This window comes from Ischnura elegans, chromosome 8 (genome assembly GCF_921293095.1).
Source record: "Ischnura elegans chromosome 8, ioIscEleg1.1, whole genome shotgun sequence".
Lineage (NCBI taxonomy): Eukaryota > Metazoa > Arthropoda > Insecta > Odonata > Coenagrionidae > Ischnura > Ischnura elegans.
This window is the reverse complement of record NC_060253.1, coordinates 91,757,947-91,781,798: the sequence shown is the minus strand read 5'-3', so window position 1 is coordinate 91,781,798 and position 23,852 is coordinate 91,757,947. Positions and strand designations below refer to the sequence as shown.

General features: G+C 37.8%; 1 protein-coding gene across 2 annotated transcripts in view; it reads right to left on the bottom strand.

Annotated features, from left to right (window-relative positions):
- Positions 1–23,852, bottom strand: part of LOC124163485 (sarcoplasmic calcium-binding protein 1) — a 230,755-nt gene that overhangs the window by 62,423 nt on the left and 144,480 nt on the right. The window contains exon 1 of one of the 2 annotated variants that reach the window (XM_046540426.1): positions 13,409–13,631. The exons of the other annotated variant lie outside the window; for it this stretch is intronic. The gene's annotated coding sequence lies outside the window, so the exon portion shown is untranslated. Of the gene's footprint in view, positions 1–13,408; positions 13,632–23,852 lie in introns of those variants that run through there. 2 annotated transcript variants of the gene reach the window in all.

Genomic DNA, 23,852 nt, shown 5'->3' with positions numbered 1-23,852 from the left:
TTCCATTAATAGGGGCGTATTTTCTCTTAATCTCACAATCAGTTCTTTGTTTGGTGAAATATTTAATTTTCATGTTCCTGGGTACCTGTGATTTCCTCATTTTGTTCTCAATCTCCGGTGGACCCTCGCGGAAGAAAACTGGGACGGCACGGGCGGTGTCTGCGGGTGGGAGGGGAGTTCCTTCGGAGAAACGAAGAGGTGGCGCTTTAAGTGAACTCATGATGAGGAGACGTGATTGAGTAATCCCTTGGCCGTCAATTAAGGTGCACTTGTGAGGTCTTAAACGAGTGCGTTGCTAGCTGTACGCGGTACTTTATCCTACCCTCATTTTAAGTCTCCTCAGACGACTTTGTTATCTCGCTTAATTGATGAATCGTACACAGGATATGTATTTCTGCCCAATATTTGATATAGAAGGGAAACATTATTATGAGCAAAATGGACACATATTTATGTATCATACCTTTGACGGTAAGCCATTTTTTTTTGTAAATGCAGTAAGTACAGATTTCCCGTGGGATTTAGATGAATATGCCAATTTAATAATTTTCATATTAGATCCTTGAAATGGCATGAATGGGGTGGCAAATCCGTTATTGTATCTTTATTCCTATAGTGAACTAATACTTAAATAGCATGGCACTGGTGAGAGAGTGTCTGGGAGTCGAAGCAATTGCACTTAAAGGTATCAATACATTTGATGCTCGCATAAGGCTTGAATGACACATAGCGTCGCTTTAATTCATGATTTGTCATTCCTATAGTTCCATTGCATCTTATCATTTACTTACTCTCCAGATTAAAGAAATTATTCTCTTAAGTATTAATGAAGACTTTTTCTTACTGTTTCATCAGAAAAGAAAGACCTGTCATGAATGACATCTAGATCTTTAGTACATATCCACCCGAAGCAACCCGTATTGATTAGGATCTCGCAGCTATAACTTAGTACTTGATTCATTGGTATTGCTGGCGTGCTACGATTATGTGTTATTTTAAAACAACCGTATACTATCCTAGGAATATACCCTTAGTTTTACATTTTTGGGCATTTTATACACCTACTTAGCGTCGTGTCAACCGCAGTTAATTACTTGAAAAATGATGTCTCGAGATTCTCTTTTCCCGAACCGTATGACCCTATCCTTGGAAGATTCGTCGTCCTCATCACACTAAGACCGCAGTACACTGATTTCTCACCAAATTCTGGCCAGTTCAGTTAATCAGCGTATAAAAATTTGATTTTATTACCCGTATTTTGGAGCGTGACCACGTGCGATAGAAATAACAACCGATATCAACGAAACCACATCGCAAATGTGCTTGTGATCAAGTGCATACCCAGCAGGGGGCAACTGCCCTCCCCCACCCCTTAAAGCAAAAAAAATTTAGTTCAATACCGAAGTTGTGAACAGACTTTTTTTAATTCATGAAAAGTGATATCAGCATAAAAAATGCAATAAAAATAAAAATATTATATTTTGAGCAAATAATTTAAAAAAATTAACACAGCACTGCTGTAATATTCTTGAAATTTTGGTTTCATAATATTTTATGCGTTACAACTTGAACGACCACGGCTTGCTCCCCCTCTAGCTTTAATCCTGGGTACGCGTGGGCGTAGAGCTGACCCTCCCTCCATGTTACATTATCTCAGACCAAATTTCATATAATTTTACAATATTATTTCGCTATGTAATGATGTGTATTATAGATTTTTACAAGATTTTACGATAGACCTTATTTTCTCAATTAACCTGCATGTTATGAAATATTTTTTGCAAATGCTCTTTTTCGTTGAGCAATCCACTCGCAATTTCATTCTCCATTCGTGGATGGCACAATAGGAACTAGGCACGCTAACGGGTTTCTAGGAGCCAAGAACTTATTGTATTTTGCCGCTGTTTTATATGGATTCACAAAACATGAGGAAAGGACAGAGGGTAGATATGACTTGGGACATCGAAATTGGTTATAAGCAATAAAAATTTGACGGCCTCGGTGGCGGCGTGGTAAAGTCCTCGCGTGCCAAACAGGAGGTCGTGTGTTCGAGTCCCGCCTGGGGAAGTTACCCTTATTCAGGGCATGGGTGATCGTATACATTTAACTGTTAACATGTTAATAACCCCGCTGTAAAAGGCTGTATAGAGCTGTTTTCGATGGTATGGAAAAAATATCAGGATACTAGTTCTAAATACACATTTTTGATTGCAATGCATTGCTAGTTCATCGATTGTCATAGCTTTATGGGACAACATTCATTTCATATGTAGTTTATTTATGGCCAATAAAAATCTTGTAAAAGTTCAAAACATTGCCATTTTTCCTTTAGAAATGATTTTAATTATCTCAGATGAGATCCACATTTTCATATCTGACAGAACATTGTTCTCGTTAGTGATTGCATCTAAAATATTTCATCGAGCTTCTTGATGCATTTCATAATGATGCTTCTCTAAAAAATCGCTTGCTTTTGCTTGAAGAGTGCAAAGATACTGAAACGAGCGGAACGCGCCGTCAATTGTATTCGATTGAGACCTTATTTAAAGGAAAGCCTTTGAAGTAAGCTTCATTTAATGAATCGTTATATTCTCATGGTAATGCGCTCCATAATACGCCCCAATATTGAGGATGCCAAACAAGCGATTTAATTATCTTAAATCTCTGGATATTGTTAAGAAACTCTCTTGCTATTTTTTTGCGTGGGTAATATACGTTTTGTTAATTGTCAATCTACTGTTGCGTTTATGACTAGCTATTCCCCTTCAAAGTTCCTCCTCATCTTATTTCACCAATATTTTTTCTGGCACGATCGTATGAGTGTAATTGGATAATACTTATCATATGACGCAAGTTTTTTAATTAAATAGTTACTTAATTATTATTATTGTTGGTATTATTAATGCGTTATTTCTTTGCCAAAACATATTTCCTCTCTATAGATTTAGGTTTTTTCAGGATTGCTATTGTGGAATTCCAACATGTAAATACATTTTCAAGATTTCTATCAATTCTCTTGGTAATTGCGGGAAATTGCCAGTTACGCTAATTATAAAATATTTATTCTATTATTTGACACTTGCTCTAGAACGTATGAAAAGTTTAATTAATATTTTTTTTTCAAAATGAAAATTATATCTCTATTCAGTTTTCGCATTTCACAGAAATTTTAATTTTAGAAATTGAATAACATTTAGTACCAGACGATTGTAATTTTTGATTATTTTTATAAATATACTGTTCTCACTAATGACTCATTTAACGAGCTAGGGCCATGGTATCGGACTCTGCGGAGAAACAACGGAATACTTGTACCTTTAGGCTTCCATAAAGTATATTTTTAGGGGTGGGTTTTCATCGGGTTTATTATTTATTTTTTGGTTTACCTCGGTTCTTCATATGCTCCACTACTTTCGTGCATAGAAACTTGCGAGTATTTTAATTTTCATGGCAAATCGTAGGATACCAGCATTAGTAGATACACAAATTTACCCTATAACTTGTTTGCACGATAACCATATCCCTTGGAGGTCAAACTTAAAGGTAAATTTATTACCATAATAACTAAGCATTTTATTGAAATTAATTATTGGTTATCGGTCATACAATCACACCATAGAATAGTGCTTCTTGATAATGTCCTTGACCACTCGGTAGATACTTAGCCCATGCCAATATCCAAGCTTAGATGCTGATTTATATTCATGTCACTCGGCGTTAGAACTTGGACGTGTTCCTTGAGTTCCACCCGGTTTTATCGTTCTCAAAATTTATCTTCCTTCTATTTAGGATTGCAGCAATGTCAAAAAACGCCAAAAAAAACGTTAGACGTCACTCTCTGAGTTTCTCTGGAGCAGTTCAAATCGTTAAAAATTCATTTTCCAATCATCACTGGCGTTTCCATTTGACCCGTTCCCACTCGAAGAGTATTTTCAATCCTTTTTTTCCTTTTGAAGAAACCCTTCCAGATCTTTTTCTGTTTTCCTTTCCCTTTCACTGGCACTAAATCTATGTGCTTCGTTCTTTTTCTCGATACTGGTCTAGTCAACGTGGTGTTTTGTTTCTGGCGAGCGACCTTGTTTGTACCTATTATCATGGGGAATTGTGTCCATACACATATAAGTGGAACGTTTTTCAGTTTGAGAGATGAATGTTTTGCTAAAGAGACTGGAAATCCATGTAATAGAACAATATTACAACTAATCTTTTGTACTAAAAATGTTTTCATGTGTTTGAAATATATTATAAAATTTATTGAAACATATATGTTATTTTATCCATAAAAGAGTGGTATTTTGTAGTAATTGATTGAAAATCATGGTACTGCATGCTTTAAACATGCAGATTTTCTTATTATGAAAAGCATTTTTCTCCCAGTAGTGAGGAAATTTTATCCCTGAAGGCTTTGCGTAAAGGTTGTTTTTTTTCGAACCGTTTACGTACATTTTAAGAACGAATAAATGTCATAGTATTTTTCGTCAAAACACAACATCAGACCCCTGAAAATTATGGAGATTGCTTTGGATTTAGCTAATGTTCGACAAATTGAAAATTAGAACTAAAAACTTCTCTCTTCTATAACCTTCAAATTCTGTGAAAATCACATTTTGTTTTGATTGTATCCATGAAAAGCAAGTGTTTTAGGAATTGGGTCATACCCAACTACCTAAAGTATCTTTAAAATTTGACCCTTCTCGAGGGATAAAATGTTTCCTCATCGTCTCCAATATGGGGTAAAATTGAACTTAGCAAGGCAACCTAGTACTTAACTTCTCTTTTAGGCCAAAACACTGGATTCCTGGGCCCAAGATATTGAGAAACTGAAGCTTTTAGAATGCCGACGACGTAAAGAGGAACGTTATGTGCCCGGTCGGAATTTTAGTTGTACGTCACTGGAGGAGTTGGAAAGGAGTTGGCGGAAAGAAGTTGAGTGAGATGCAGCTTTCTAGGTGAAATCTCCGGGTAAGAATGGACTTTTCGACAAATTGGTGGACCTGCTTTTAGTAAATTCTTGATGTCGTTCTTTTAAGGTCACAGATAGCTGGGAAGCAATCAAAATTCCTTCTTACCTAAGTATAGCGTTTTTTTAGTTATCGAAGCTAAGCATCACGAGATATCGTAATGACCCATAAGGGTATATCTTACTTCTCTCAACACGAATTTAATAAAAAAAAGTAAAATAAATTCTTTCGCTGCCAGAGGTATGTTCTTTCCATTTTGGAATTTAAACGCCTGTTTCTAATGATAATATTGCCGCATGAATTATTGCAATTTTAAAAGACTGCAATATACATGAAGGTTAACAATCACTCTCTCATGATGCAGCTCACATTTTGGATAGGTGAGGATAGAGTTCACTTTACTGAGAGCCTTCTGCGACGCTACGGGCGCGTGAAATCCACAAATTTCTAGTAGGGAGCCAGTTCCTACCCCTGTGTTACCTCGCTCTTCGAGGATTTTCCTATGGTTGGTTCTATAGCTTGATAAGATATCTACCTTGTTAGTCCTAGTAATCCATGATTCAACTTATGCATGCACTCACTTCAAAGTTCTATTTGGTATTACAGTTAAGATTATGTCGGTGGAAAATTTCGCCAATACTGTGAAAATAATTTTTCGATCTTTGGAAATGGTTGCGATGATTCGCAAACCACTTATGTGTTTATCGCTATTCTTTTTTTTAATACTTCTCTAATTCTGGGAATGTCATATTTTATGCGTGAAAACGGAAATGTTCTTTGATTATAATTTGGATTCTCCCATAGACTTTGAGCAACTGAATCGTTTATCGAGAAAGTCTCTCTGGTCGTTCCGAACGTTCCTATGTTCCAAGAGGTGGTCTGACAAAGCTGCTTAGTGCCAGCGAACTCCGTTATGCTCTCTTCAACTTCGGATATCCCATTTTTTCCTCTGTTTGATTCTTCCCCCTCGTCTTTCCACACTCGGTTCCCTTGAGCCCAAAAATACTCCATTCGTGGATGGCACAATAGGAACTAGGCACGCTAATGGGTTTCTAGCAGCCAAGGACTCTTGTACCACGGCTTTTAGCTCTGTGAGAGTGTCGTTGCCTCGCAACTTACGCGTTACTATAAAGGCATAGTTAAGTGCTGGTATGGTGGTGTTATATAAGGGGCCGGCAGGCAGCAAGGTCATGTTTGCCTTGAAAGAAGAGTACGCCAGTGAGGGCGGAAGAAAAAAAACAGTTACTACAGGGATTATTTTAAATCCCTCTGGATTGTAAGCCAAAACAATGGCCAACTTCTCCTCACCTCGATCTGCATGGTTTGGTTTGATACGAAAGGACTAGAGACATTGCATCAGAATGGTGCATTTAAATTTGAATGAATCCGGTTAAAAAAATGTCGTCTTTAGATGGTGAATATATGAATTTACATTACAACACACAACATAATATTAGAGCCGCACTATATTTCCAGGTCCGACAGAAGCGATAAATTAAGAGCGATGTTTTGCCGACCGGATAGATATGGGAATTCGTTTTTCCCCCGAACCATAAAGGATTTCAATAAATGCTAGTCGTTAGTGTACTTCCTCGTATGCATAATGTCGTTAGAGTACTTCCTTTTTATTAGTAAACGGCTGGTGTCGTAACACCCCCTGCCACTCACCTTCTAGGTAGCTTGCGGGATATTATATGGATATAGATGTATGACATGAGGAAAATTCTCAATCACGCCAAAAGATGATTTACGCAGTGACTACGACTATCTGCGGCAGTAACTATGAATACCGTCGCCTTGTGTTATTCAACTTCTTTCATTAAGGACTGAAAAATTTTGATTTTAAAAGAAGACGGATTTCAAAGTAAGTACTTGAGGTTTTCCAGATTTTAAGGGTCACGATCGGTAAAATTTCTGGGCTACAACGCATGACACGATGGTACTTGCTACGGCCTCAGTTCTCGCATTAATTAAGACACCGTTTCAGGAACGAAAACAATGTGGGCGAAATGACTGGAAATGAGGTCAGAACAGGTGCAAGGCAGACAAGAATTGCATCCTTGGTAAAGAATTGGAACGGAGCAATTTGCGGAGAAACACAACGTAAACTTAGTATTGCGAGCCGTGGATTAAGCTTCTGGGAGAGTTTTGGCAGTTTGTGTGGTTTGGGAACACACAGCTAGAGGCTATTTTGAAGTTCCTCCTCATTATAATGCCGTCTAGATTATTTCATAATAACAATAGTGTGCCAGAATGTCTGGGAGGTAACGAAAGATTTGGAGGATACCTAAAGTGGCATGAATCCGAGGTCGCCGTAACCATTCGAAGCCCTGAGAAAAAACTATTCTCTGAAACTCTAATATTCATGTGCAATTCCTTGAAAAGAATGACTGTACCTACTTATTGCAGAATTGAGTTCGCGCACTTCCCTCGACAATTTATGCAAACGTATCTATCAATTACATGATTTGATAGTTCTAGGTAATGTTTTATTTAATCAATGCTTTTATATTTTAGAAACTTAAATTTTCTCCATTCAGCCAATTTTACTGCCACCTTTATTACAGGAAGCTTGTCGTTGCGAAATAAACTCAAGAGTTAGCCTACAAAATACACTAAACAATGGAAAGAACCTAATTTATTTACAGGGGATGTTGTTTCTTATCTCCAATAAACTTATTGTGTGTTGTGCTACAGTGCTAGAACCATTTTCATAGCTTGTGAATTTGGTATCGTCACAAATCGGAATTAATCCAACGTATTATGCCATTCACTTTCCCAATTAAATGCTCGATCTATCGCCTGAATTATTGCCCGGTTGATTGTTGCTTATCGCCTTAAGGACTTAATCATACAGTTATTTTCCCTATATAAGTTCAGGAATAGATGGTATTAGATGTTTCAAAGATATGAGAAATGATAACTTTTAGCGATCATTTACAATGTCGCACGGCCATTTATTCTAATTATTTCCCCTTTTAATACTCAAAGTGTTTATTATTTTTATTAATAGGAGGCCAAAGGGTACAGGTTTGCTACCGGGAATTCATTCGCAGTATAGATATTACGCCTGTGTTGATTAGCAACGACCGTTGCAGAGATCAGTGGACGCATATTGAAATATTGTCCGTGATCCATTACTTGAGCTATCACAGTTAAGAACTATCGCTGAAAACATGTGGAAAATGATTATGCGATTCAGATTAGCCCCCCAAAGCATATTGTTCCTGGAAAAGGTATATTTAATCGCTTGCGAGCAAGTTATCCGTATATTTCATGCAGTGTAAGTAACCAGGAGCAAGTATAACTTTTAAATCGACCACGTAATATTTTTTGCGCGACATCAGACTGTTTTTGCTCTTTACCGATATTTCTTTGAAGTCAGTGAGTAAGCTTTTAATGCTGTCATCATTTAGCCTACTTTAGGGCTCCTCTCAGTTCACAAGTTTTTGTTATTTATTGCAGAGAGGGAGGGAGAAATTTCGCAAAGGAATGACTATAAATGAGTGGAACTTCGGCAGGGTTTCTTCAAAGGATGCATGTTCTCTCCTGGACAGATTTGATTATTTCGTTCACCGTACGGCGTACTTCATTGAGTTTGGGGCGTTTTAAGTGAAAGCGGCTTCTTTTGAAGCGGAAACCTGACTAAAAGGGGCTTCCTACAGTCTTCGACGTAAAATACGGTCCGTAGCAATATTATTTTCCGAGCACACTCAAAGAAAACATTTTTTAGCCGGAAATATTCTTGTGAAGCCGACCTACGCTGGCTCATCCATGGCTTCTGTAATGCGTGCTCCTTTTCTGTACCTAAATTCAATTCTTGAATCCATATTGACTCGTAATTATTAAAAATATTCCAATATCTCCTATCTTCTGTGCTTTCTTTTGCGGTTTTTCGCTTGCTTTATTGTGTTCTCCTTTGCATTGATCGCAGAAGCAGCAAGCATCCTAGGTGTGGTTGTTTATATTTATTATTTAACTATTTTTTATTTTCTATTATATATCACTAAGTAAGAAAGACTTGGAAAAGCAACCCATGAAATCGAAATTAAAATATTTGCTCAAATCTGCTTTGACTGAATCGTAAGCGGTGAAAATAATAGTCACGTGGCGTTTCGCAGAATAATTCTTACAGTGACCGTTACTATCTTGTCGTCATTCAATTTTACGTGGCTGTTGTATATTTTTTATTTATTAATTTACATTCTTCAAGCCATTTATCTTGAATTATTCTCTTGCAAAACCTTAAGTAACCTTTTAGACCTAGTATGTGCGATGAATATTAATTTACTACTTTCGAAGTTTGGAAGGTTAGGAAGGAAGGTTTTCTGCTATGTCTTTAATTTCAAGTTCAACTTGCAGAAATATAAGTGCGGATTATAATTTTATCCTTATTATTAGCATTTATTATGCTCATAAATTCTAGTGTTCCACTACCTTTTTGATATAGCAGTGTATAGAAGCGGAGGTTATGTTGGTCAATTCATCGTGATGAATTTAAATCATTAATAAATTTCAGCAGAAATTGTAAAGTTTTTCTAAGAGAAGACCCGTTTAGTCCAGCATAAATGTTCACTGAAAAACGATCCGTCTAACTTGATCAACTAAACAATCTCATTCATTAAAAACGTATTTTGCATTTATATTAAACTTTAAGTGAAGCCATTTTCTATTCTCTTGTTCCTGATTTGCAGCATCGATTTAATCGACTTGGATACCTGTAAAATGTACATTCACATGTCGAAATACCTTCGATCTTTCATATCGGCTTAATGTCTTAAGCTCTTGATAGTTAAATATGCCTTGTATTTAGGATTCATTTCAGTCGAAGAGGACTCTTCGGGGGTCGGAAGAATCAATTGAGGACATCAAACGTAGAAAAGAAACCTGCTGCGTTCCATAGTGACATATCGAATGAATATTTCACCTAAGTACAATAACTTACATTAAATCAATGCCCTTCTTTAAAAGTGTCAGGTTTTTAGTGTCTTTCATATCTCTCAGCCATAAATTATACCGCAAAAGATAAATATTCAATAATTAATTCATGAGTTAGAATATGACAGCTGTCATTATTAGGAGATAGTTATTTCTGTTCACCATGCAAGTTTTTGCCGTTTTTCGACGTTTAAGAGGCTACCGCTATTTCTTTAGCATCCATTAGCATTGTGAAATACAGTCCTGAAGATAATAAAAAGCAGAGAGATCGTGAAAGTTATAAATTTTGACGGTTTTATAATTTAACTGAATTTGTACCTGATTGAGTGCTTATGGCCTTGACGTGCAGTAAATGAGGTAAATTGCAATCGACTCCAATTTGAACCCCGTTTTCCCGATTAAAGACATATTACAGGATAAAATGTTGAGGTTTACTTAAGTCTGAAATGAGATATGGGAATGGAGAAGTATTGATGTAAGTAGTAGGACTAAGCTAAGAATATTAGTGTGACATTGAAAATGAGATTTTACGTTGAGCGACATTATAAAAGGAAAAAATATCTACCAGTGCGGTATGAGAGCGGAATGAGGGTAGACGGTTGTCTTCAGAGGAAAAAAAGTTTCCGAAGCTTAGAATAGGTTTAAAGGCAAGAAAACTAATACCAGATCTTCATTTATAAGCATACCGAAATCGTTTTATAGTGATAAACTCTCTCTCAAATGGTTCCAACGCTCGTATCTTCTCATTTAAATGAATTTGACGATTACTTTAGCTGATTATCGATGGGATTTCTACACATCTCACGCCGGGAGTGAATTAATTCCGCCGTAAAGAATTCTCGCCGAAGCTCTTCAATTTTCAGTGGAATTTTTTTCGCCGACATAAAATTACTCTCATTAGTCTTAACTTATGTGCTTCTGCGACAGGAGACCGCATGTTTCTATCAGCTGGCAGGGCTCCAAATGCCTCTTGAGCGAGCGCGAGAAGAGAAAATAAGGGAACAAGGGCAAGGGATGCGATCACCGGCGAACCAGGAAGTGGAATCGCAAAAATAAATCGAAAGCTGAGCTTTTATAATCTCTTAAATATCCGGGATTTCTGCCGACACTTATTTTTTTGAAAAACTCTCACGGAAAGAGCACAGATCTTTATATATCTACGAAATAATTTTCGTGTCTTTCTCCTACCTTCAATTTCAATAAAAGCTGGTTTTCTTTCATTTTTCTGCCTCTGGGTATACTACATTGATTAATAGTGTAGTGTCTTTTCCAAAAACAACTGCTCAAATTCAGGGTCAAAGTCATGCCTAGGTAATTTGGTAAAAATGAACATTCGTCAAACTTTCAAAAATTTAATGAATTTTGCTTTTTCGCTAAAGTATCAAACCATTGATTGAATATTATAATTTAAAAAAGTTATCGATAAAATGTTTTCGCTATTCCCGGAATCTCATCTTCAACAATAAGCTGAATTCCCCAGAATTATCCTGGCGTAGATTTTTAGGATGCAGCTATTTCGTTTGGCGTAAAATTAAATTTTAGCATTAATAATAAATATGAGGTAAATTTCAAACTCTAGTCATCTACTGTCATAAATGTCATTTAAAGAGCGTTTCCTTGCAATATATTTTTTTTTAATTTCACTCGATGGTGCTAATTTCTTTGTCTTCCAAGTTAACGTATTTACGATTTGTAAACGTGTGGCATAAAATTTTTTCGCCATAGATTTCTACGATATTATTAAATCTACTATCTCCCTTGTGATATATAAGAGCAAGACGTGTTTAAAACTCAGATCTCAGTTCAAAATCAGTTTAGAAATTTATTGTTGGCTGTTAATTTTTGAGATTTGGAATATGTGGCTTCATCGCTATTCATAGCGGATTGGTTGATTAGCAACCTGAGCTTTGCATGTATTTTAGTGATTTAAAGTGGCGAAGTATTGTAATATTTTACTTAGCTTTTAGTTTTAATTTAATGCAAAATTTTTGGAATATCAGCCTGTCTCACTGCGGAACATTTAGCCCCTAATCACTCTACGAGTTTTGTCAAGACTCAAATTCGACGTTCACATGAAGCGGCCACATGCTCAATTTATTTCTCTCCATTGATGTTTTAAAGGATATTTTCTTCGTTTCAGTTTGAGTTCCAAGGTATATGAGGATCTTTTCTTGAAACCATTTACACTTGAACAAAGATGATTCCAATTCATAATAAGGGGATGATACTAATCAGAAATTCAAATCGGAGATTGATTAATATTGGTATCTCGGAATAAGCCACATGCAAGTGAAATTGCCAAGTTAAAGGATAAATTCATTTCCCTCGTGATAATTTTTGATTCTAAATACTTCAACCAGAACCGAACCTGTGGCCATGCGATTAGAAGCCAGCCGTTCAACCCACTGCTTCCCTGCCCTAGGTGCGCGGTTAAAAGAGAATGGAATTAGGGATTCAAGTATGGTGTTCTGCAAAAGTTATGAACTTTGAGCGATGTGATGTCCATAAAAGAGCTATATTTTACTTTAGTTCCCCAATACACGGTAAAATATTGCATGGTGCATAATGCTTGTAGTATATCCTGTATGATCACATTTTTGTCCTGTACCACTATCGAACAATGTTCACTCGACGTTGATGGTTTCCGGCGTAACTTTGTGAATTTTTTTCATGATAAAAGAGATGAATAACTTAATGATCTCTTAAAAAAATAAGCCCAATGTGACTCCGTTTCTTCGCTGAGCGAGCTCGATGGAGTCAAATTCGAAATAACGAATTGAACTAACTTTTATGCGACTTTATTACACAAATTTTAGTACGTGGATTCACTCGCTGTTGACGTGTGATTATAATGATGATAACCTTATGATCTCATATGAATAATTTATTGCGATCCAGTATCTTTTTTGAGCAGATCCGATGGTCTTTCTCTGTAGGAAAATCTTGCAGAACTGAGGGCATTTTAATTAAAGTTATTCCCATTTAAAATTCGTGGATTCACTCGCTTTTGATGCGTTGCTAAAATAATTATAACTCTATACTCTCTCCGAAATAAGCTAAATAGGACCACGTTACTTTGCTGAGCAGGATAGATGGCATCTCTCAGCGATAAACCCCTCCTGAATTGTGATAATTCTCACTAGAAATAACAAAGTCATTCTCAATTATAGTCCGTAGATTCACTCGCTTTGTCGGTTACTACGTAGACGCACTTAATATAAGTGGTAGTAGCGGGCGTGACTTCGTGGAAATCCTTTATCGTAGGTATTGAAGGAATAGAGACTTAAGTTCGACTTTTCCATCTATGAGAATTAGTGTTACTCCGACTCCATCATCCACGAACGCGCCAGGAACCATATCCTATAGGAAACGGCATCCCTCAAGTCCCCAATACATTTAACACCATGCGGAAAAATTCAAGTTTCTATTCCTTCAACTTCTACGAAGACGCATATCGAGGCACCATGTCGTTAACCGCCACCACCCGCAAAAAGATCGCACAGACTCACCTTCGGACGAAAGCGCTCCGCTCTTGCTTCTTGGAAAGGGGATGATTGGCAGCTCCGGTTCTTTCTTGGCCGCTACTATGGAATGGGCACACAGCTATGAGCGGATTCACTTGCTATATAGAGGGTCGGATTTTTTAAAAAAATTTGTTGAGCCGGCACGCCCGACGCGAACTATCACACTACTACTGCTCGTGTCGGACGCCTGGACCAGACTGGCTTCCCCGACCACCTGCTGGACCACGGACCTCCTCCTCCTATTCCCCCCCCCCACTACTCCTCCACACGTTCCCCTCCCCTCAAAACCCTCCCCCACTCCCCCGCAACCAACCCCTTACCCCCACCCCGACTACTTTTCCATCCCGGAGAGGAGCGAAGGGTCATCAAATCAGAGACACTTGGGAAGAAAACATTCCTTATCCACGCCCCCCACCCCCGCGGGCCTCGGAAACGCCTCCCGTCTCCTAGGAGACCGGGGCCCGAGCCTTGGGATAGTAAGGAAGGGGTTGAGGGTGCTTGGATGAAGATTCTGGGGGTGGAAGGGGGGGGTAGAAGGCTTTGTCATCTTGCTCTGGGGTTTGGGTGACTCCGCCGCTTGCTTACTCGCCTTCAACTTTTTTTTTAACCTCCCCTTTCAAACCATATCTCTTCTTCTTCCTCCTCCTCCCCCCAACTCCCTGTTCTTTCCCCTTCCATTCCGTACCCCTCCTCTTCGCCGTTGTCCCTAAGCCTGCCTCAGCTCAGTCCTCTTATTTAGACACGGGGCTTTGTTCTATTTTCAAACGTGGAGCCCCAACGGCCGAGTAGTGTCGAGTCGTTGTCGTCCGTGGGATTTTTGGTTAGGCCGGGGAAGGACTGGTGGCGCTAGGGGTGGGGTGGGCGGGAGGGGTCGGCAGATTTAAGTGGGGAGGAATATGGAGTAAACAGCGGGAAGGGGGGAGACTATATTTCTATCTCCAATATATAGTGTAATGGAAACGTGGTGTCCTCGCTGACTGGCTGGTTAATTGATTTATTCACTCATTAGGGAGATTCCTCCAGGGTTAGAAAAATAAATGGCATTCTTGTAAAAATATTAAAATACACCCCTTGATGTTTCATCGGCTATCTTTGTTAAATGTATTTACTTTCCTCGTCATAGTTATTGGAATTTGTATTTGAGCACTCGCAAATTGTTGACTTACCCACTTGAGCATTTCTTGGTGAAAAATGTTAAGAGTACAACGAGGACATCAATGTTCTCACTAAAATTACTAAAGTTACTACGTCTAAGTGTAAGAATCAGGATAAAAATACAATCAAACACATTATAATACTTAATCATGAGTTATTAGAAAAGAAATTTGTGGCGTAAGTTGAGCATTCAGTCACTGGAAAGGTTTTATTAAGTTAGTTTTGTACTGTTACTTATCCTGATTTTGTTCTTTGGCAATGACACATTGTGGGCGAAAGCAGTCAAGATGTGAATTAGTGGAGGATAAATGTTTACACCGGTTTACGTGGCCGCTTAATAAAGTATTTTATAATAACAAAATTCAATTATAATTCTATACAATAAGTTCACCACGAGAATGAAGCAGGAAAATCTTTTTTATTACAGTTGCTAGGCCGTTACAAAAAATTGAGCTAAAGCATTTATAAGCCAGTTTAATTTTGACATTAACGATACCCTCATGTTATACATTTGACATAACTTGATTCCAAACCTCTTACCTATTTTTTTCTTTGTCTGTGGAAATATTTAAAGATATATAGCGACGCTTATCAACACCTAAACTTATACCTCGAATTGTTCAACCATTTTTGTCGTAGCAATGTGGAGGAATATAGTGAATAATGAACTATATTTCAGTTTACATAATTTAAATGGCCCGCGGTCCTGGTTTGATAGCTCAGAAGCTCATTCTACGCTAAGCATAGACGCCACCGATTATATTGAAAAACCCATAATGATTATGCCTTTCTATCGAAACTAATGTACCTACCATTATGCATTCAAAAAGATCTACTTGTACTTCCTTAAGCGAGTCCCATTGTACTTGGGCCTTTATGCACGGGGCAATATATACATTTCTTTAGTAATTTACGAAGTGCAGCGCGTCTGTACTAAATCATCACTTGAGCTTAATGCTGGCAGAAAATCATGCTTTATTGTATTCATTGACAAATTTTCCTATTATGGGATACAGTTAAAATTGTATATGTTACATTTATTTTATTTTAACTTTTGGTCAATCCGGATTCAGAGTACCATTGATATCCTCTACTAACAAGATCGTATGGAGAGGGAAGGCACCGTGGTGTATCTTAAGCTTATTTCTATTTAAATTGTGGTTTTATCACATACTAATGGACTAAATTCGATTCACTATATGACATTAAAGTCAGCCAATATGCTTTGTGAAGTAGGTTCATATTTTTGCGATAATTGCTACAAATTTTAAATTATCGATGAAAAATGGTATTTAATGTCGTAAACTAGTAAAATGATACAGGAAATATCATTTCACTGGTTAAAAATCGTTCAGTAAACAAAGCATTTTTGTATTCGATGTCGAAATTATCCCCTTATGGGATTCAAATCTCTCCGCGCTAAGAAAATGCATCAAAAGGTTCGTTACAATGTTTCGCATGAAGAGGCATTCATTATGCTGGCGTGGTGTAAGTTAAGTATAAAGAGAGTAACACATGGGATGAAAGGAATAAAATTAAGAATAAATGGTTTCGGGTGTCTTAGGTCGACTCCGCTGCCAAAAGAACACTCTCGATTTTTTCTCCACTACTTCGAACTGGCTTTCATATCCTTATTGCCAGTTGTATACCATTTCCTTTTATCCCATCCCCGCCTCCAGCTTCTCTTGTATCCTTCGCTTTCACCCTCTCGTGCGTGTCTATCACGCTCCCACCCTCTCTCCTTTCAATTTTTCACCGACCGGTCCCGCATAAAGGATGGGAGGCGTACTTTGATTGACGTTTCTGAGTTTTGAAGACGGGAAAACACTCCTCAAGCCTTTGGGAGGGAGGGTCTCTTCATCGTCACTCAAAAATTGTCCTTGTGATATTTTTGCGTTTTATTTTTTCGCCTTACTTCATATATTAATACGATGGTAGCGTGTTTTCCGTTCTCTCTTCGTTTAACCCGCACATATTTTTCCCTTCAAGAATGTATACTCTCAGCTTCTTTATTTTCATCCTTATGTGAAAAAATATAGCGTCTTGCCCGCGATATGGGAGGTGAAAAATTGCTACTCGACGAAATGAAATGTAGGACAGTGGTTGGTGTTCTTTTCAAAGGGGCGGTTTTAATTTTTGCAAATTTGGTGGTTGGAGTTTTGCAGCCGACAGTTTCATCGCACTACCTCAGTCTTTATATAGATCCGAAAGGGTTAAATATATGAAGACAATCTATTTATTTTTTTATGCTAGAAGGAATAGCATGATCGAGAAAATTGGCTACACACAAATAGGAGCTGCTTTCCCCTTGAGATATCTGTTGTTTTCCCTCTTGAACGTGGAAAACTTATCTAAGAGTCTATTGTATATTAGACAAATGCTTTCCGTCCTCAGAGTAAACAGAATTTAAATTTTTTGAAATTATTTTAGGCTGTGTCTTCAAAAACAGGTTCTAATAATTTTGTTTTCTTCATCCGATGCTACGGTCGGAATGCGGGTATTTGGGCTCTTGGGAAATATTTATTCGCCAAAAAACTTGGCCACAAAATATATAAATTCCTTTAAAGAAAATGGGCGAATTGGTATTCTGACAAGCTTCAATACCTACTGATTTTATCAATTTCGATACAAGGCCGATAATGCGCGTAAATGGTTTACTTGTGGTAATAGAAAAACTATTCTACTAAAATGATAATGCAAAAGAAGTTGACTCTCTTAATTTCTATGACCTTCTCAGTACCCGGCTCAGTATCAGAAAACATTATCAGTATTATTATCTGCAGCAGGTATTTAGATTGTATTTCTTGAGCCGCCTTAAAATTCCGTCAAGATACCCACTAAATTCAGTGACAAAAGTGGAAAAACATTTTTCAATAATAGCTTTGGTCACATAAGGTTGTCGAGAATTTTGAGACATCGTGGCTGTAAAAACCAGTTTTTCGATTGAAGCTCTACTTATATGTGCATGCTCCGTAGATTGCCATTGGAATGTATTCCACGAATGCGCAATAATAAATTTTTTCACCGTAAAACGGAAGAACATTCAATTTACCCATCCATGCGAGATAAAGTTCAAAACTGTCTCTATAAAGGCTTTAACGGCTGCAATTAAAAATATTCTTCTTTTTTACTTTAATTTCTAGAGAGCGTTGCTGATGATAATCACAATTTGCTATTTTGCAACTTTATCTTGGCCGTAGTGCACTCAATTCAATTAAGATATGTATCAAGAATGACTTTGTGCAATCTTAGTACGACTCCCTTCATTTGTGTGCTGGGATTTAGGAATTATAGAATTGAAACTGAAGTTTTTCCACCCAGTTTTTTTAAAACACCTTTATGTATTTTCTGCTTGAATATATATATTTCACGTAATTACTGCGATATGATTCTTCATCTTCCGATGCAAACAGTATGCATTGCTCCATCAGTGATCAAAAAGCTATATCATTGAAAACTCCTTTTGATGTCCCTAAATATTTCACCGATATTTCCCTGGCGTTATCAACAAAACTCAAGGTGTTGGTGATCGAGTTCTATATTGCATCTATCTGTTTTTAATTGCAGAATTTTTTTAAAGCTTTCATTGCAAAAAATTAAAGACCAATTCCCCCTATTACTTTTATCGCGTTATGCTTTCCTCTGCGATTGTGTGTTGCTTTAGTTCTGCTCTAGACAGTTCTCAGGAGTGGGTTTTGATTGCCTCTTACGAGTTGCGCTTGTGGTCATCGAGTTGAGGCGGAATAGCAATCGTCTTCCGCATTGCCACCTTGTCTTTCGCCACTGCGGAATTCTCGTCTCTCTCCAGAGCCTTCACTTGCTCTGAAGTACACAATGGTACCCACACTCAGATCACCAAGCGAGACATGATGAATAGCAGCCTTTAATCTTCTGGGGGCATACTTGGCAACCATTCATTCTTATGGAAACGCTTGTGTCTTAGAATTGTGAAAATTTACCAGTTCAACAATGGCATGAAATAATATTTGAAATGCGCACTCTTCTATTTTCTAGTGTTGCGATCATAGTTTCAACCTTGAACCAAGCTCTTCTTTTTCATTTAATCCGCCAATGATTTTAGCTACCGATACTTAAACGAGTTTGACTTTCATTAAGTCAAATTTTTTCTCATTGAAGCATTGAAGTCGTTACCGCATTCATTGACAGGGAATTGAAAATTTGCAAAAGTCACTAGCTTATGCTATCCAATCATCATTAAATAGCAGGGTTAAGTCACCTATGGATCACGAAACAGTTTCATTAGGCCAATAAAACTAAGTTTTTCCGTGTGTTATATTATTGGGTGAGTGTTCACATAATATTCGGAGATGGTGCACTATTAACCCCAATACGGGCAACATATTTTTCTGACGTAATCGGGCAAGGTGAGTCCAATGGACTCTTTTAACTTTTGCTTTTAATTTAAACTATTAAACAGTGAAAAATATTACTTTTCACATCAATTTGTACATATTGTGCACTATAGAATCATTTAACATAAAATTGATTATTTTTTGTTTAACAAAAGTTTTAAATTGCTTATTAATTTCATACATAGTCAAACAGCAAGTACAGTGGACTCTTTTGACTAATTCCTTCTGTTTTCACTACATAAAACACCAAATATTTATCGTTACATGTACATAGTGATAATTTTACATTATTTTGACAATTCAAACCAAATATTTGTAAAATACACATTACTTTTTACATTTCGTGCAAACAGACTTACCTTGCCCGGATTTGTGGGAATTCAGGGAAAAAATATTTCTAAGTTACTTTAATTCCGAAAGAAATTTGAATTACTCTAATTTATAGGAAATATACAATTAGAAGAAGTAAAAAAATTACAACATGCTGACATTTCAATAACATAATAAAATTCCCAAAAATGTGATGCGATGAGTCCAAGAGACTCACCTTGCCCGCATTAATGATTAATTTGTGAAATTATGCCGTGAAATGAAGGTAGTGGCGTTGCTACGCTAGCGTGTGCATTAGACACGCAAGTATGGACACGTTTACGTATCGAAAAACACACGTTAGTATTCCGCAAATTATATAACATCCCAATCAAATTCAACAGGTGCCATTTTCTTAGGGATAACGATAAAAATTGAAGTTGTGTTAAATTTTGAGGCATCTTAACGAGGGATTCTTTTAATACAAAAACCTATGTAATTACACAAAGTTGCGACCAAAACAATTATTACAATTATTAATGGTTTAAACTCTCGCTTAAATCGATAATAATCGGTCATTTTCATGGTAATCAGTGGGGAGACGTGTTGGATTGATCCTCAGCGCGTTGGTCACGTAAGTGGGTCGCTATTTGAACGTAATCGTTCGCATCCCCTCAAACATTCGAGAGCATTCTAAGAGAGGGTGGCTTGGAGTTCACACCTCGTCGCAAGGTGGAAAAGGAAAGAGGGGAGGAGAGGAGGAATAGCGCGCGGTACGCAACGTAGCGTGGAATGTACGAATGGAGGGGGGAGAAGGGAAAAGGAATGGGAGAGGGGGACGGGGAGAAGAGGGGAGGGGAATGGAATTAAAGAGGGAATGGTTTTTAAAGCGTGGGGAAGATCAAAGAGGGAAGTTCCGATGAAGGAGTGGGTCAGTGGGAGACAGGCTGTCTAAAAGCCCTCCCTTGTGGACACAGCCGCGTCTTGTTCCATTCGTTCAGCTTCGACATCGATTAAAATGAACCCTTATTCAGTGCCTCGATTTAGAGCTTACTCTTTTTTTAAAAATTATAGGAAAATTAATTTCGAGAAATATTTGATTTAGAAGAAAAGTGAAAGATTGGTTAATAAGTGATATTGTAAACTTGTAATTTCTTTATTTTAATCTGAATTGTACAAAATATATAATTATAACAGTTTTGTTTAAAAGCCCCTAAAGTTGAAGTTGAAACATGTAATATAAATGCTATGCTCTCAATGTGCCACATGTTGTATTGAATAACTGGAACCTTCTGAAAAGCCATATGGCTTAGAAGGACCAAGTTTGTACATGCAAATAAAGGCAATTATTATAAAAAAAGTTGATTTTTGAGCATTTTGGCTTTCTCATCCATCTATTTAAAAGAGGATGTCTGTTTGTCTGTCGGCTATGCGTTTCCATACGGCTGGTTGGATTGCGACCAAAGTTAGTACATAGGTGCATCTCATGCTCACGAACCCCATACTGCAACACTGATTGTCGACGAGTTGACTTTGTGGAAGTCAATTGATAGTAATAATTGAGACAACTGTATTATTTTTCCACTCTTTTTAATCTTACTCAACCGGTTTTAATGCTTACGTATCATTTTCAAGAGCTATCTCTCTTGATCTTAAGGCCAGTCTTGAGAAACCGGTTGAGTAAGATTAAAAAGTATGGAAAAATAATGCAGTTTCCTATATTATTACTACCCGTGGTGCTACTTTTGGTTGCGTCCAGCGCGTCCTTTGCGTCGTTTTCTCATTACCGAACCCTGAAAGTGCAATCAGCGCCATCTAGCACCCATTATTACCTATCCTCTGCTTACTCTCTCACCTTTCGATAACATCCCCATTCACTCTGCCATGGTTGTAAGTATTTGTGCACGCCCTGTGCGTGGTGAAGGCCGATTTGGCGACTTCCAGTTCCTATACTCCCCCTCGCTGGTATCTCTATCTTGTCGTGATGAGGGGGCTTGCGTGCCTAAGTGAACCTGAGAGCTATGCCGGCGGGAGCAAAAGCTCCTGGTAGGGCCACCCAAGCCGGACAGGTCAAAGGGGATAGGCCCGACAAAAAGAGATACCCTGGTCCTCCAGGTTGGGGGTTGGGCGTGGGGCTAACAATCCCACACCGTAAAAAAAATGTTCTGTTACGAAACCCAAGGGAAGCCAAAGCCCATACAGGGCTGTAGTGCCAAGGAAGAAGAAGAAGAAGTTCCTACACTACCTTTTCTCGCAATTCCGCCTTTCACAGGTAAAAGGCCCACAAATATCCTTGCTGCCCTTTTAACAGTGTTTTCTGAAAAATCGAGTTTCTTCTCACGTTCTTTAACATTTTCCCATTGAGATGTCAGTATGACCATGAATTCCAATTTTTAACTTTCCCCTTCTCTGGGTACTATCCTTACCGAGCAACGCCAGGTGGCCGACCAGTATTAAATAAACGCTTTTCAATTTCGAATATAACCTATCCATACATTTTTTTAATACTATCCCTGTATCCCAATAGGCTATGATGCCTATGTAATTTTACTTAAGGATTTACATTTGGTAGGTTAACATATCTTACCCTTGCCTCCATATTCTACTGTATCTGATAAGGTATAATTTGCAAATTAGAATATCGCCTGTATGGCAACTAACATAAAATTTATCCTGAATTTCGGGGAGGGGGGGTGAATGAAACCGTCTAAAAACTATTCGTTGTGATACACTCTCATCCTGATTTTTTTACTACATATTCTACAATTTAATTGCTCTTTGTGGAAAATAATCAGAAAATCATAATTGAATTTTGGGAGCAGGTAAGTAGGAGCTACTATAACTCTTGTTTGAATCCATTGTTACAACTATGGTGAGAATCGTGGAATGATATTGAAGAATTATTGCAAGCATTTGACTTAATCCTTCTGTAGCCTCGAAGAAAATAATTGATGTTACTTCGCCATCGGCGATTAATTATTTATTAATATCTTAAGAAATGGAGTGGAATCTGAATTATTGCTAAGAGTAAGGAACTGTTATATAGCCATTGGAGATAATATATCGAGCCATTTAGAATGCGCACGCAATTTTTGAAGACGTTTTGGCTTTGAAATTACTTGATTATCTCAATTCAGGGGTTTCTGTTCCATATTTGTTTTCATTTGGCCGCATAGTTCAATTCTATGCTTCTTACATTTCGGTTTGATATTAATTTGAGGAAAGGTAAGGTCTTGAGGAAGGTTACTAAAATCGTTCGAGGTCAATCAAAATGTGTGGAAAAGTACAAAATTTGTGCTTTATTACGGTTGTTTTAACATTGTAGTAGATTTCTATCGCTTCAGAGATTAATATCACTGCTATCCCGCAGTCACTGTGATTCACAGTCGCCCGCGGCTTTTGTTTACATTGAACGTCCACGTCGAACGCTCCTTCGTAAGCTGCCCTGGCGATTAAAACCGTCTGGAAGGGAAGAATACGGCGCCTTCACCGTGTTGCGCGGGAAACGAGGCGGCTTGGTTGCTGGGGAACACGAAGAGAAGAGAATCTCTTCGGAAGCCACAGGTGGTCACGGCGTGGTAGGCGGAGTCCAGCCGGAGAGAAGGGTTGGAAGTGTCGAGGTGGGGGAAGAAGTCGTTGGAGCGGGATGGGTTAGGTGGTGGAAAGGGGTAGATAAGAGAATTGCAAGGCACGTTCGGATGGACGGACCACCCCGCTGAGGAGGTGGGTAAGATGGCGATGATATATGTGACATGAAGCTGTCCGATTCGGCGCTCGGCCAACTTCTGGAATCCTCGCGTGGGAGTTATGAATTTTCTGCATCTCCGTGAGTCCTTCTCCAGCCCCGCGGCTGTGCTAGAGAATAGCGATATTGTTAACCCTTGTGTTCAGGGCGCAGTGCTGTTTTTCGTTCTGTCTTACGATATAAAAATTTCCTTAAGGTTTTTGCGTTCACATTAATCTGTCTAAAGAAAATATGGAGCCTATTAATTCTATTAGATTTAAAAGGTTTCTTGGTTAGTTAACTGATACTTATACCACTACTTTTTACATAAAGCGACCAAGGTTTCGATGAGTAATCGTCATAAAATCAGGCCAAAATTATTATGTATTTATCTTATTATTGTAACCAACGGTTGTTACTAAACGGTGGAAGAGATGAATTTTAAAACAGACGCAAAATGAGGGAAAAGGATGTGTTAAAGAAATTCGTTTTTGAGAGTGTTATCCTGGTCATGATACGTGTAGTTGATATTTTAATGCCATAGGAGTGATTTTAAAATCAATATTTTAAAATCATGCAGCAACCGCCGCGAATTAGATTATAGAGATAAGTTATAAATTTTGAAAATTTATCAAAACAATGACAACACTCTCAAAGACGAATATATTTACCAATCCTTTTCCCCTATTCTGGCGTCAGTTTCAAAATTCATCCTTTCCTCCGTTAGGTAACTAGGTTACAACAATAAGATAAATTCACAATAAATTATGCTTGATGATGATGATTGATCATTAAAACCCGGGTCGCTTTATGCAAAATAGTGGTGATATAATACCAGTTAACTATCTAAGAAACCTTAAAATGGAAT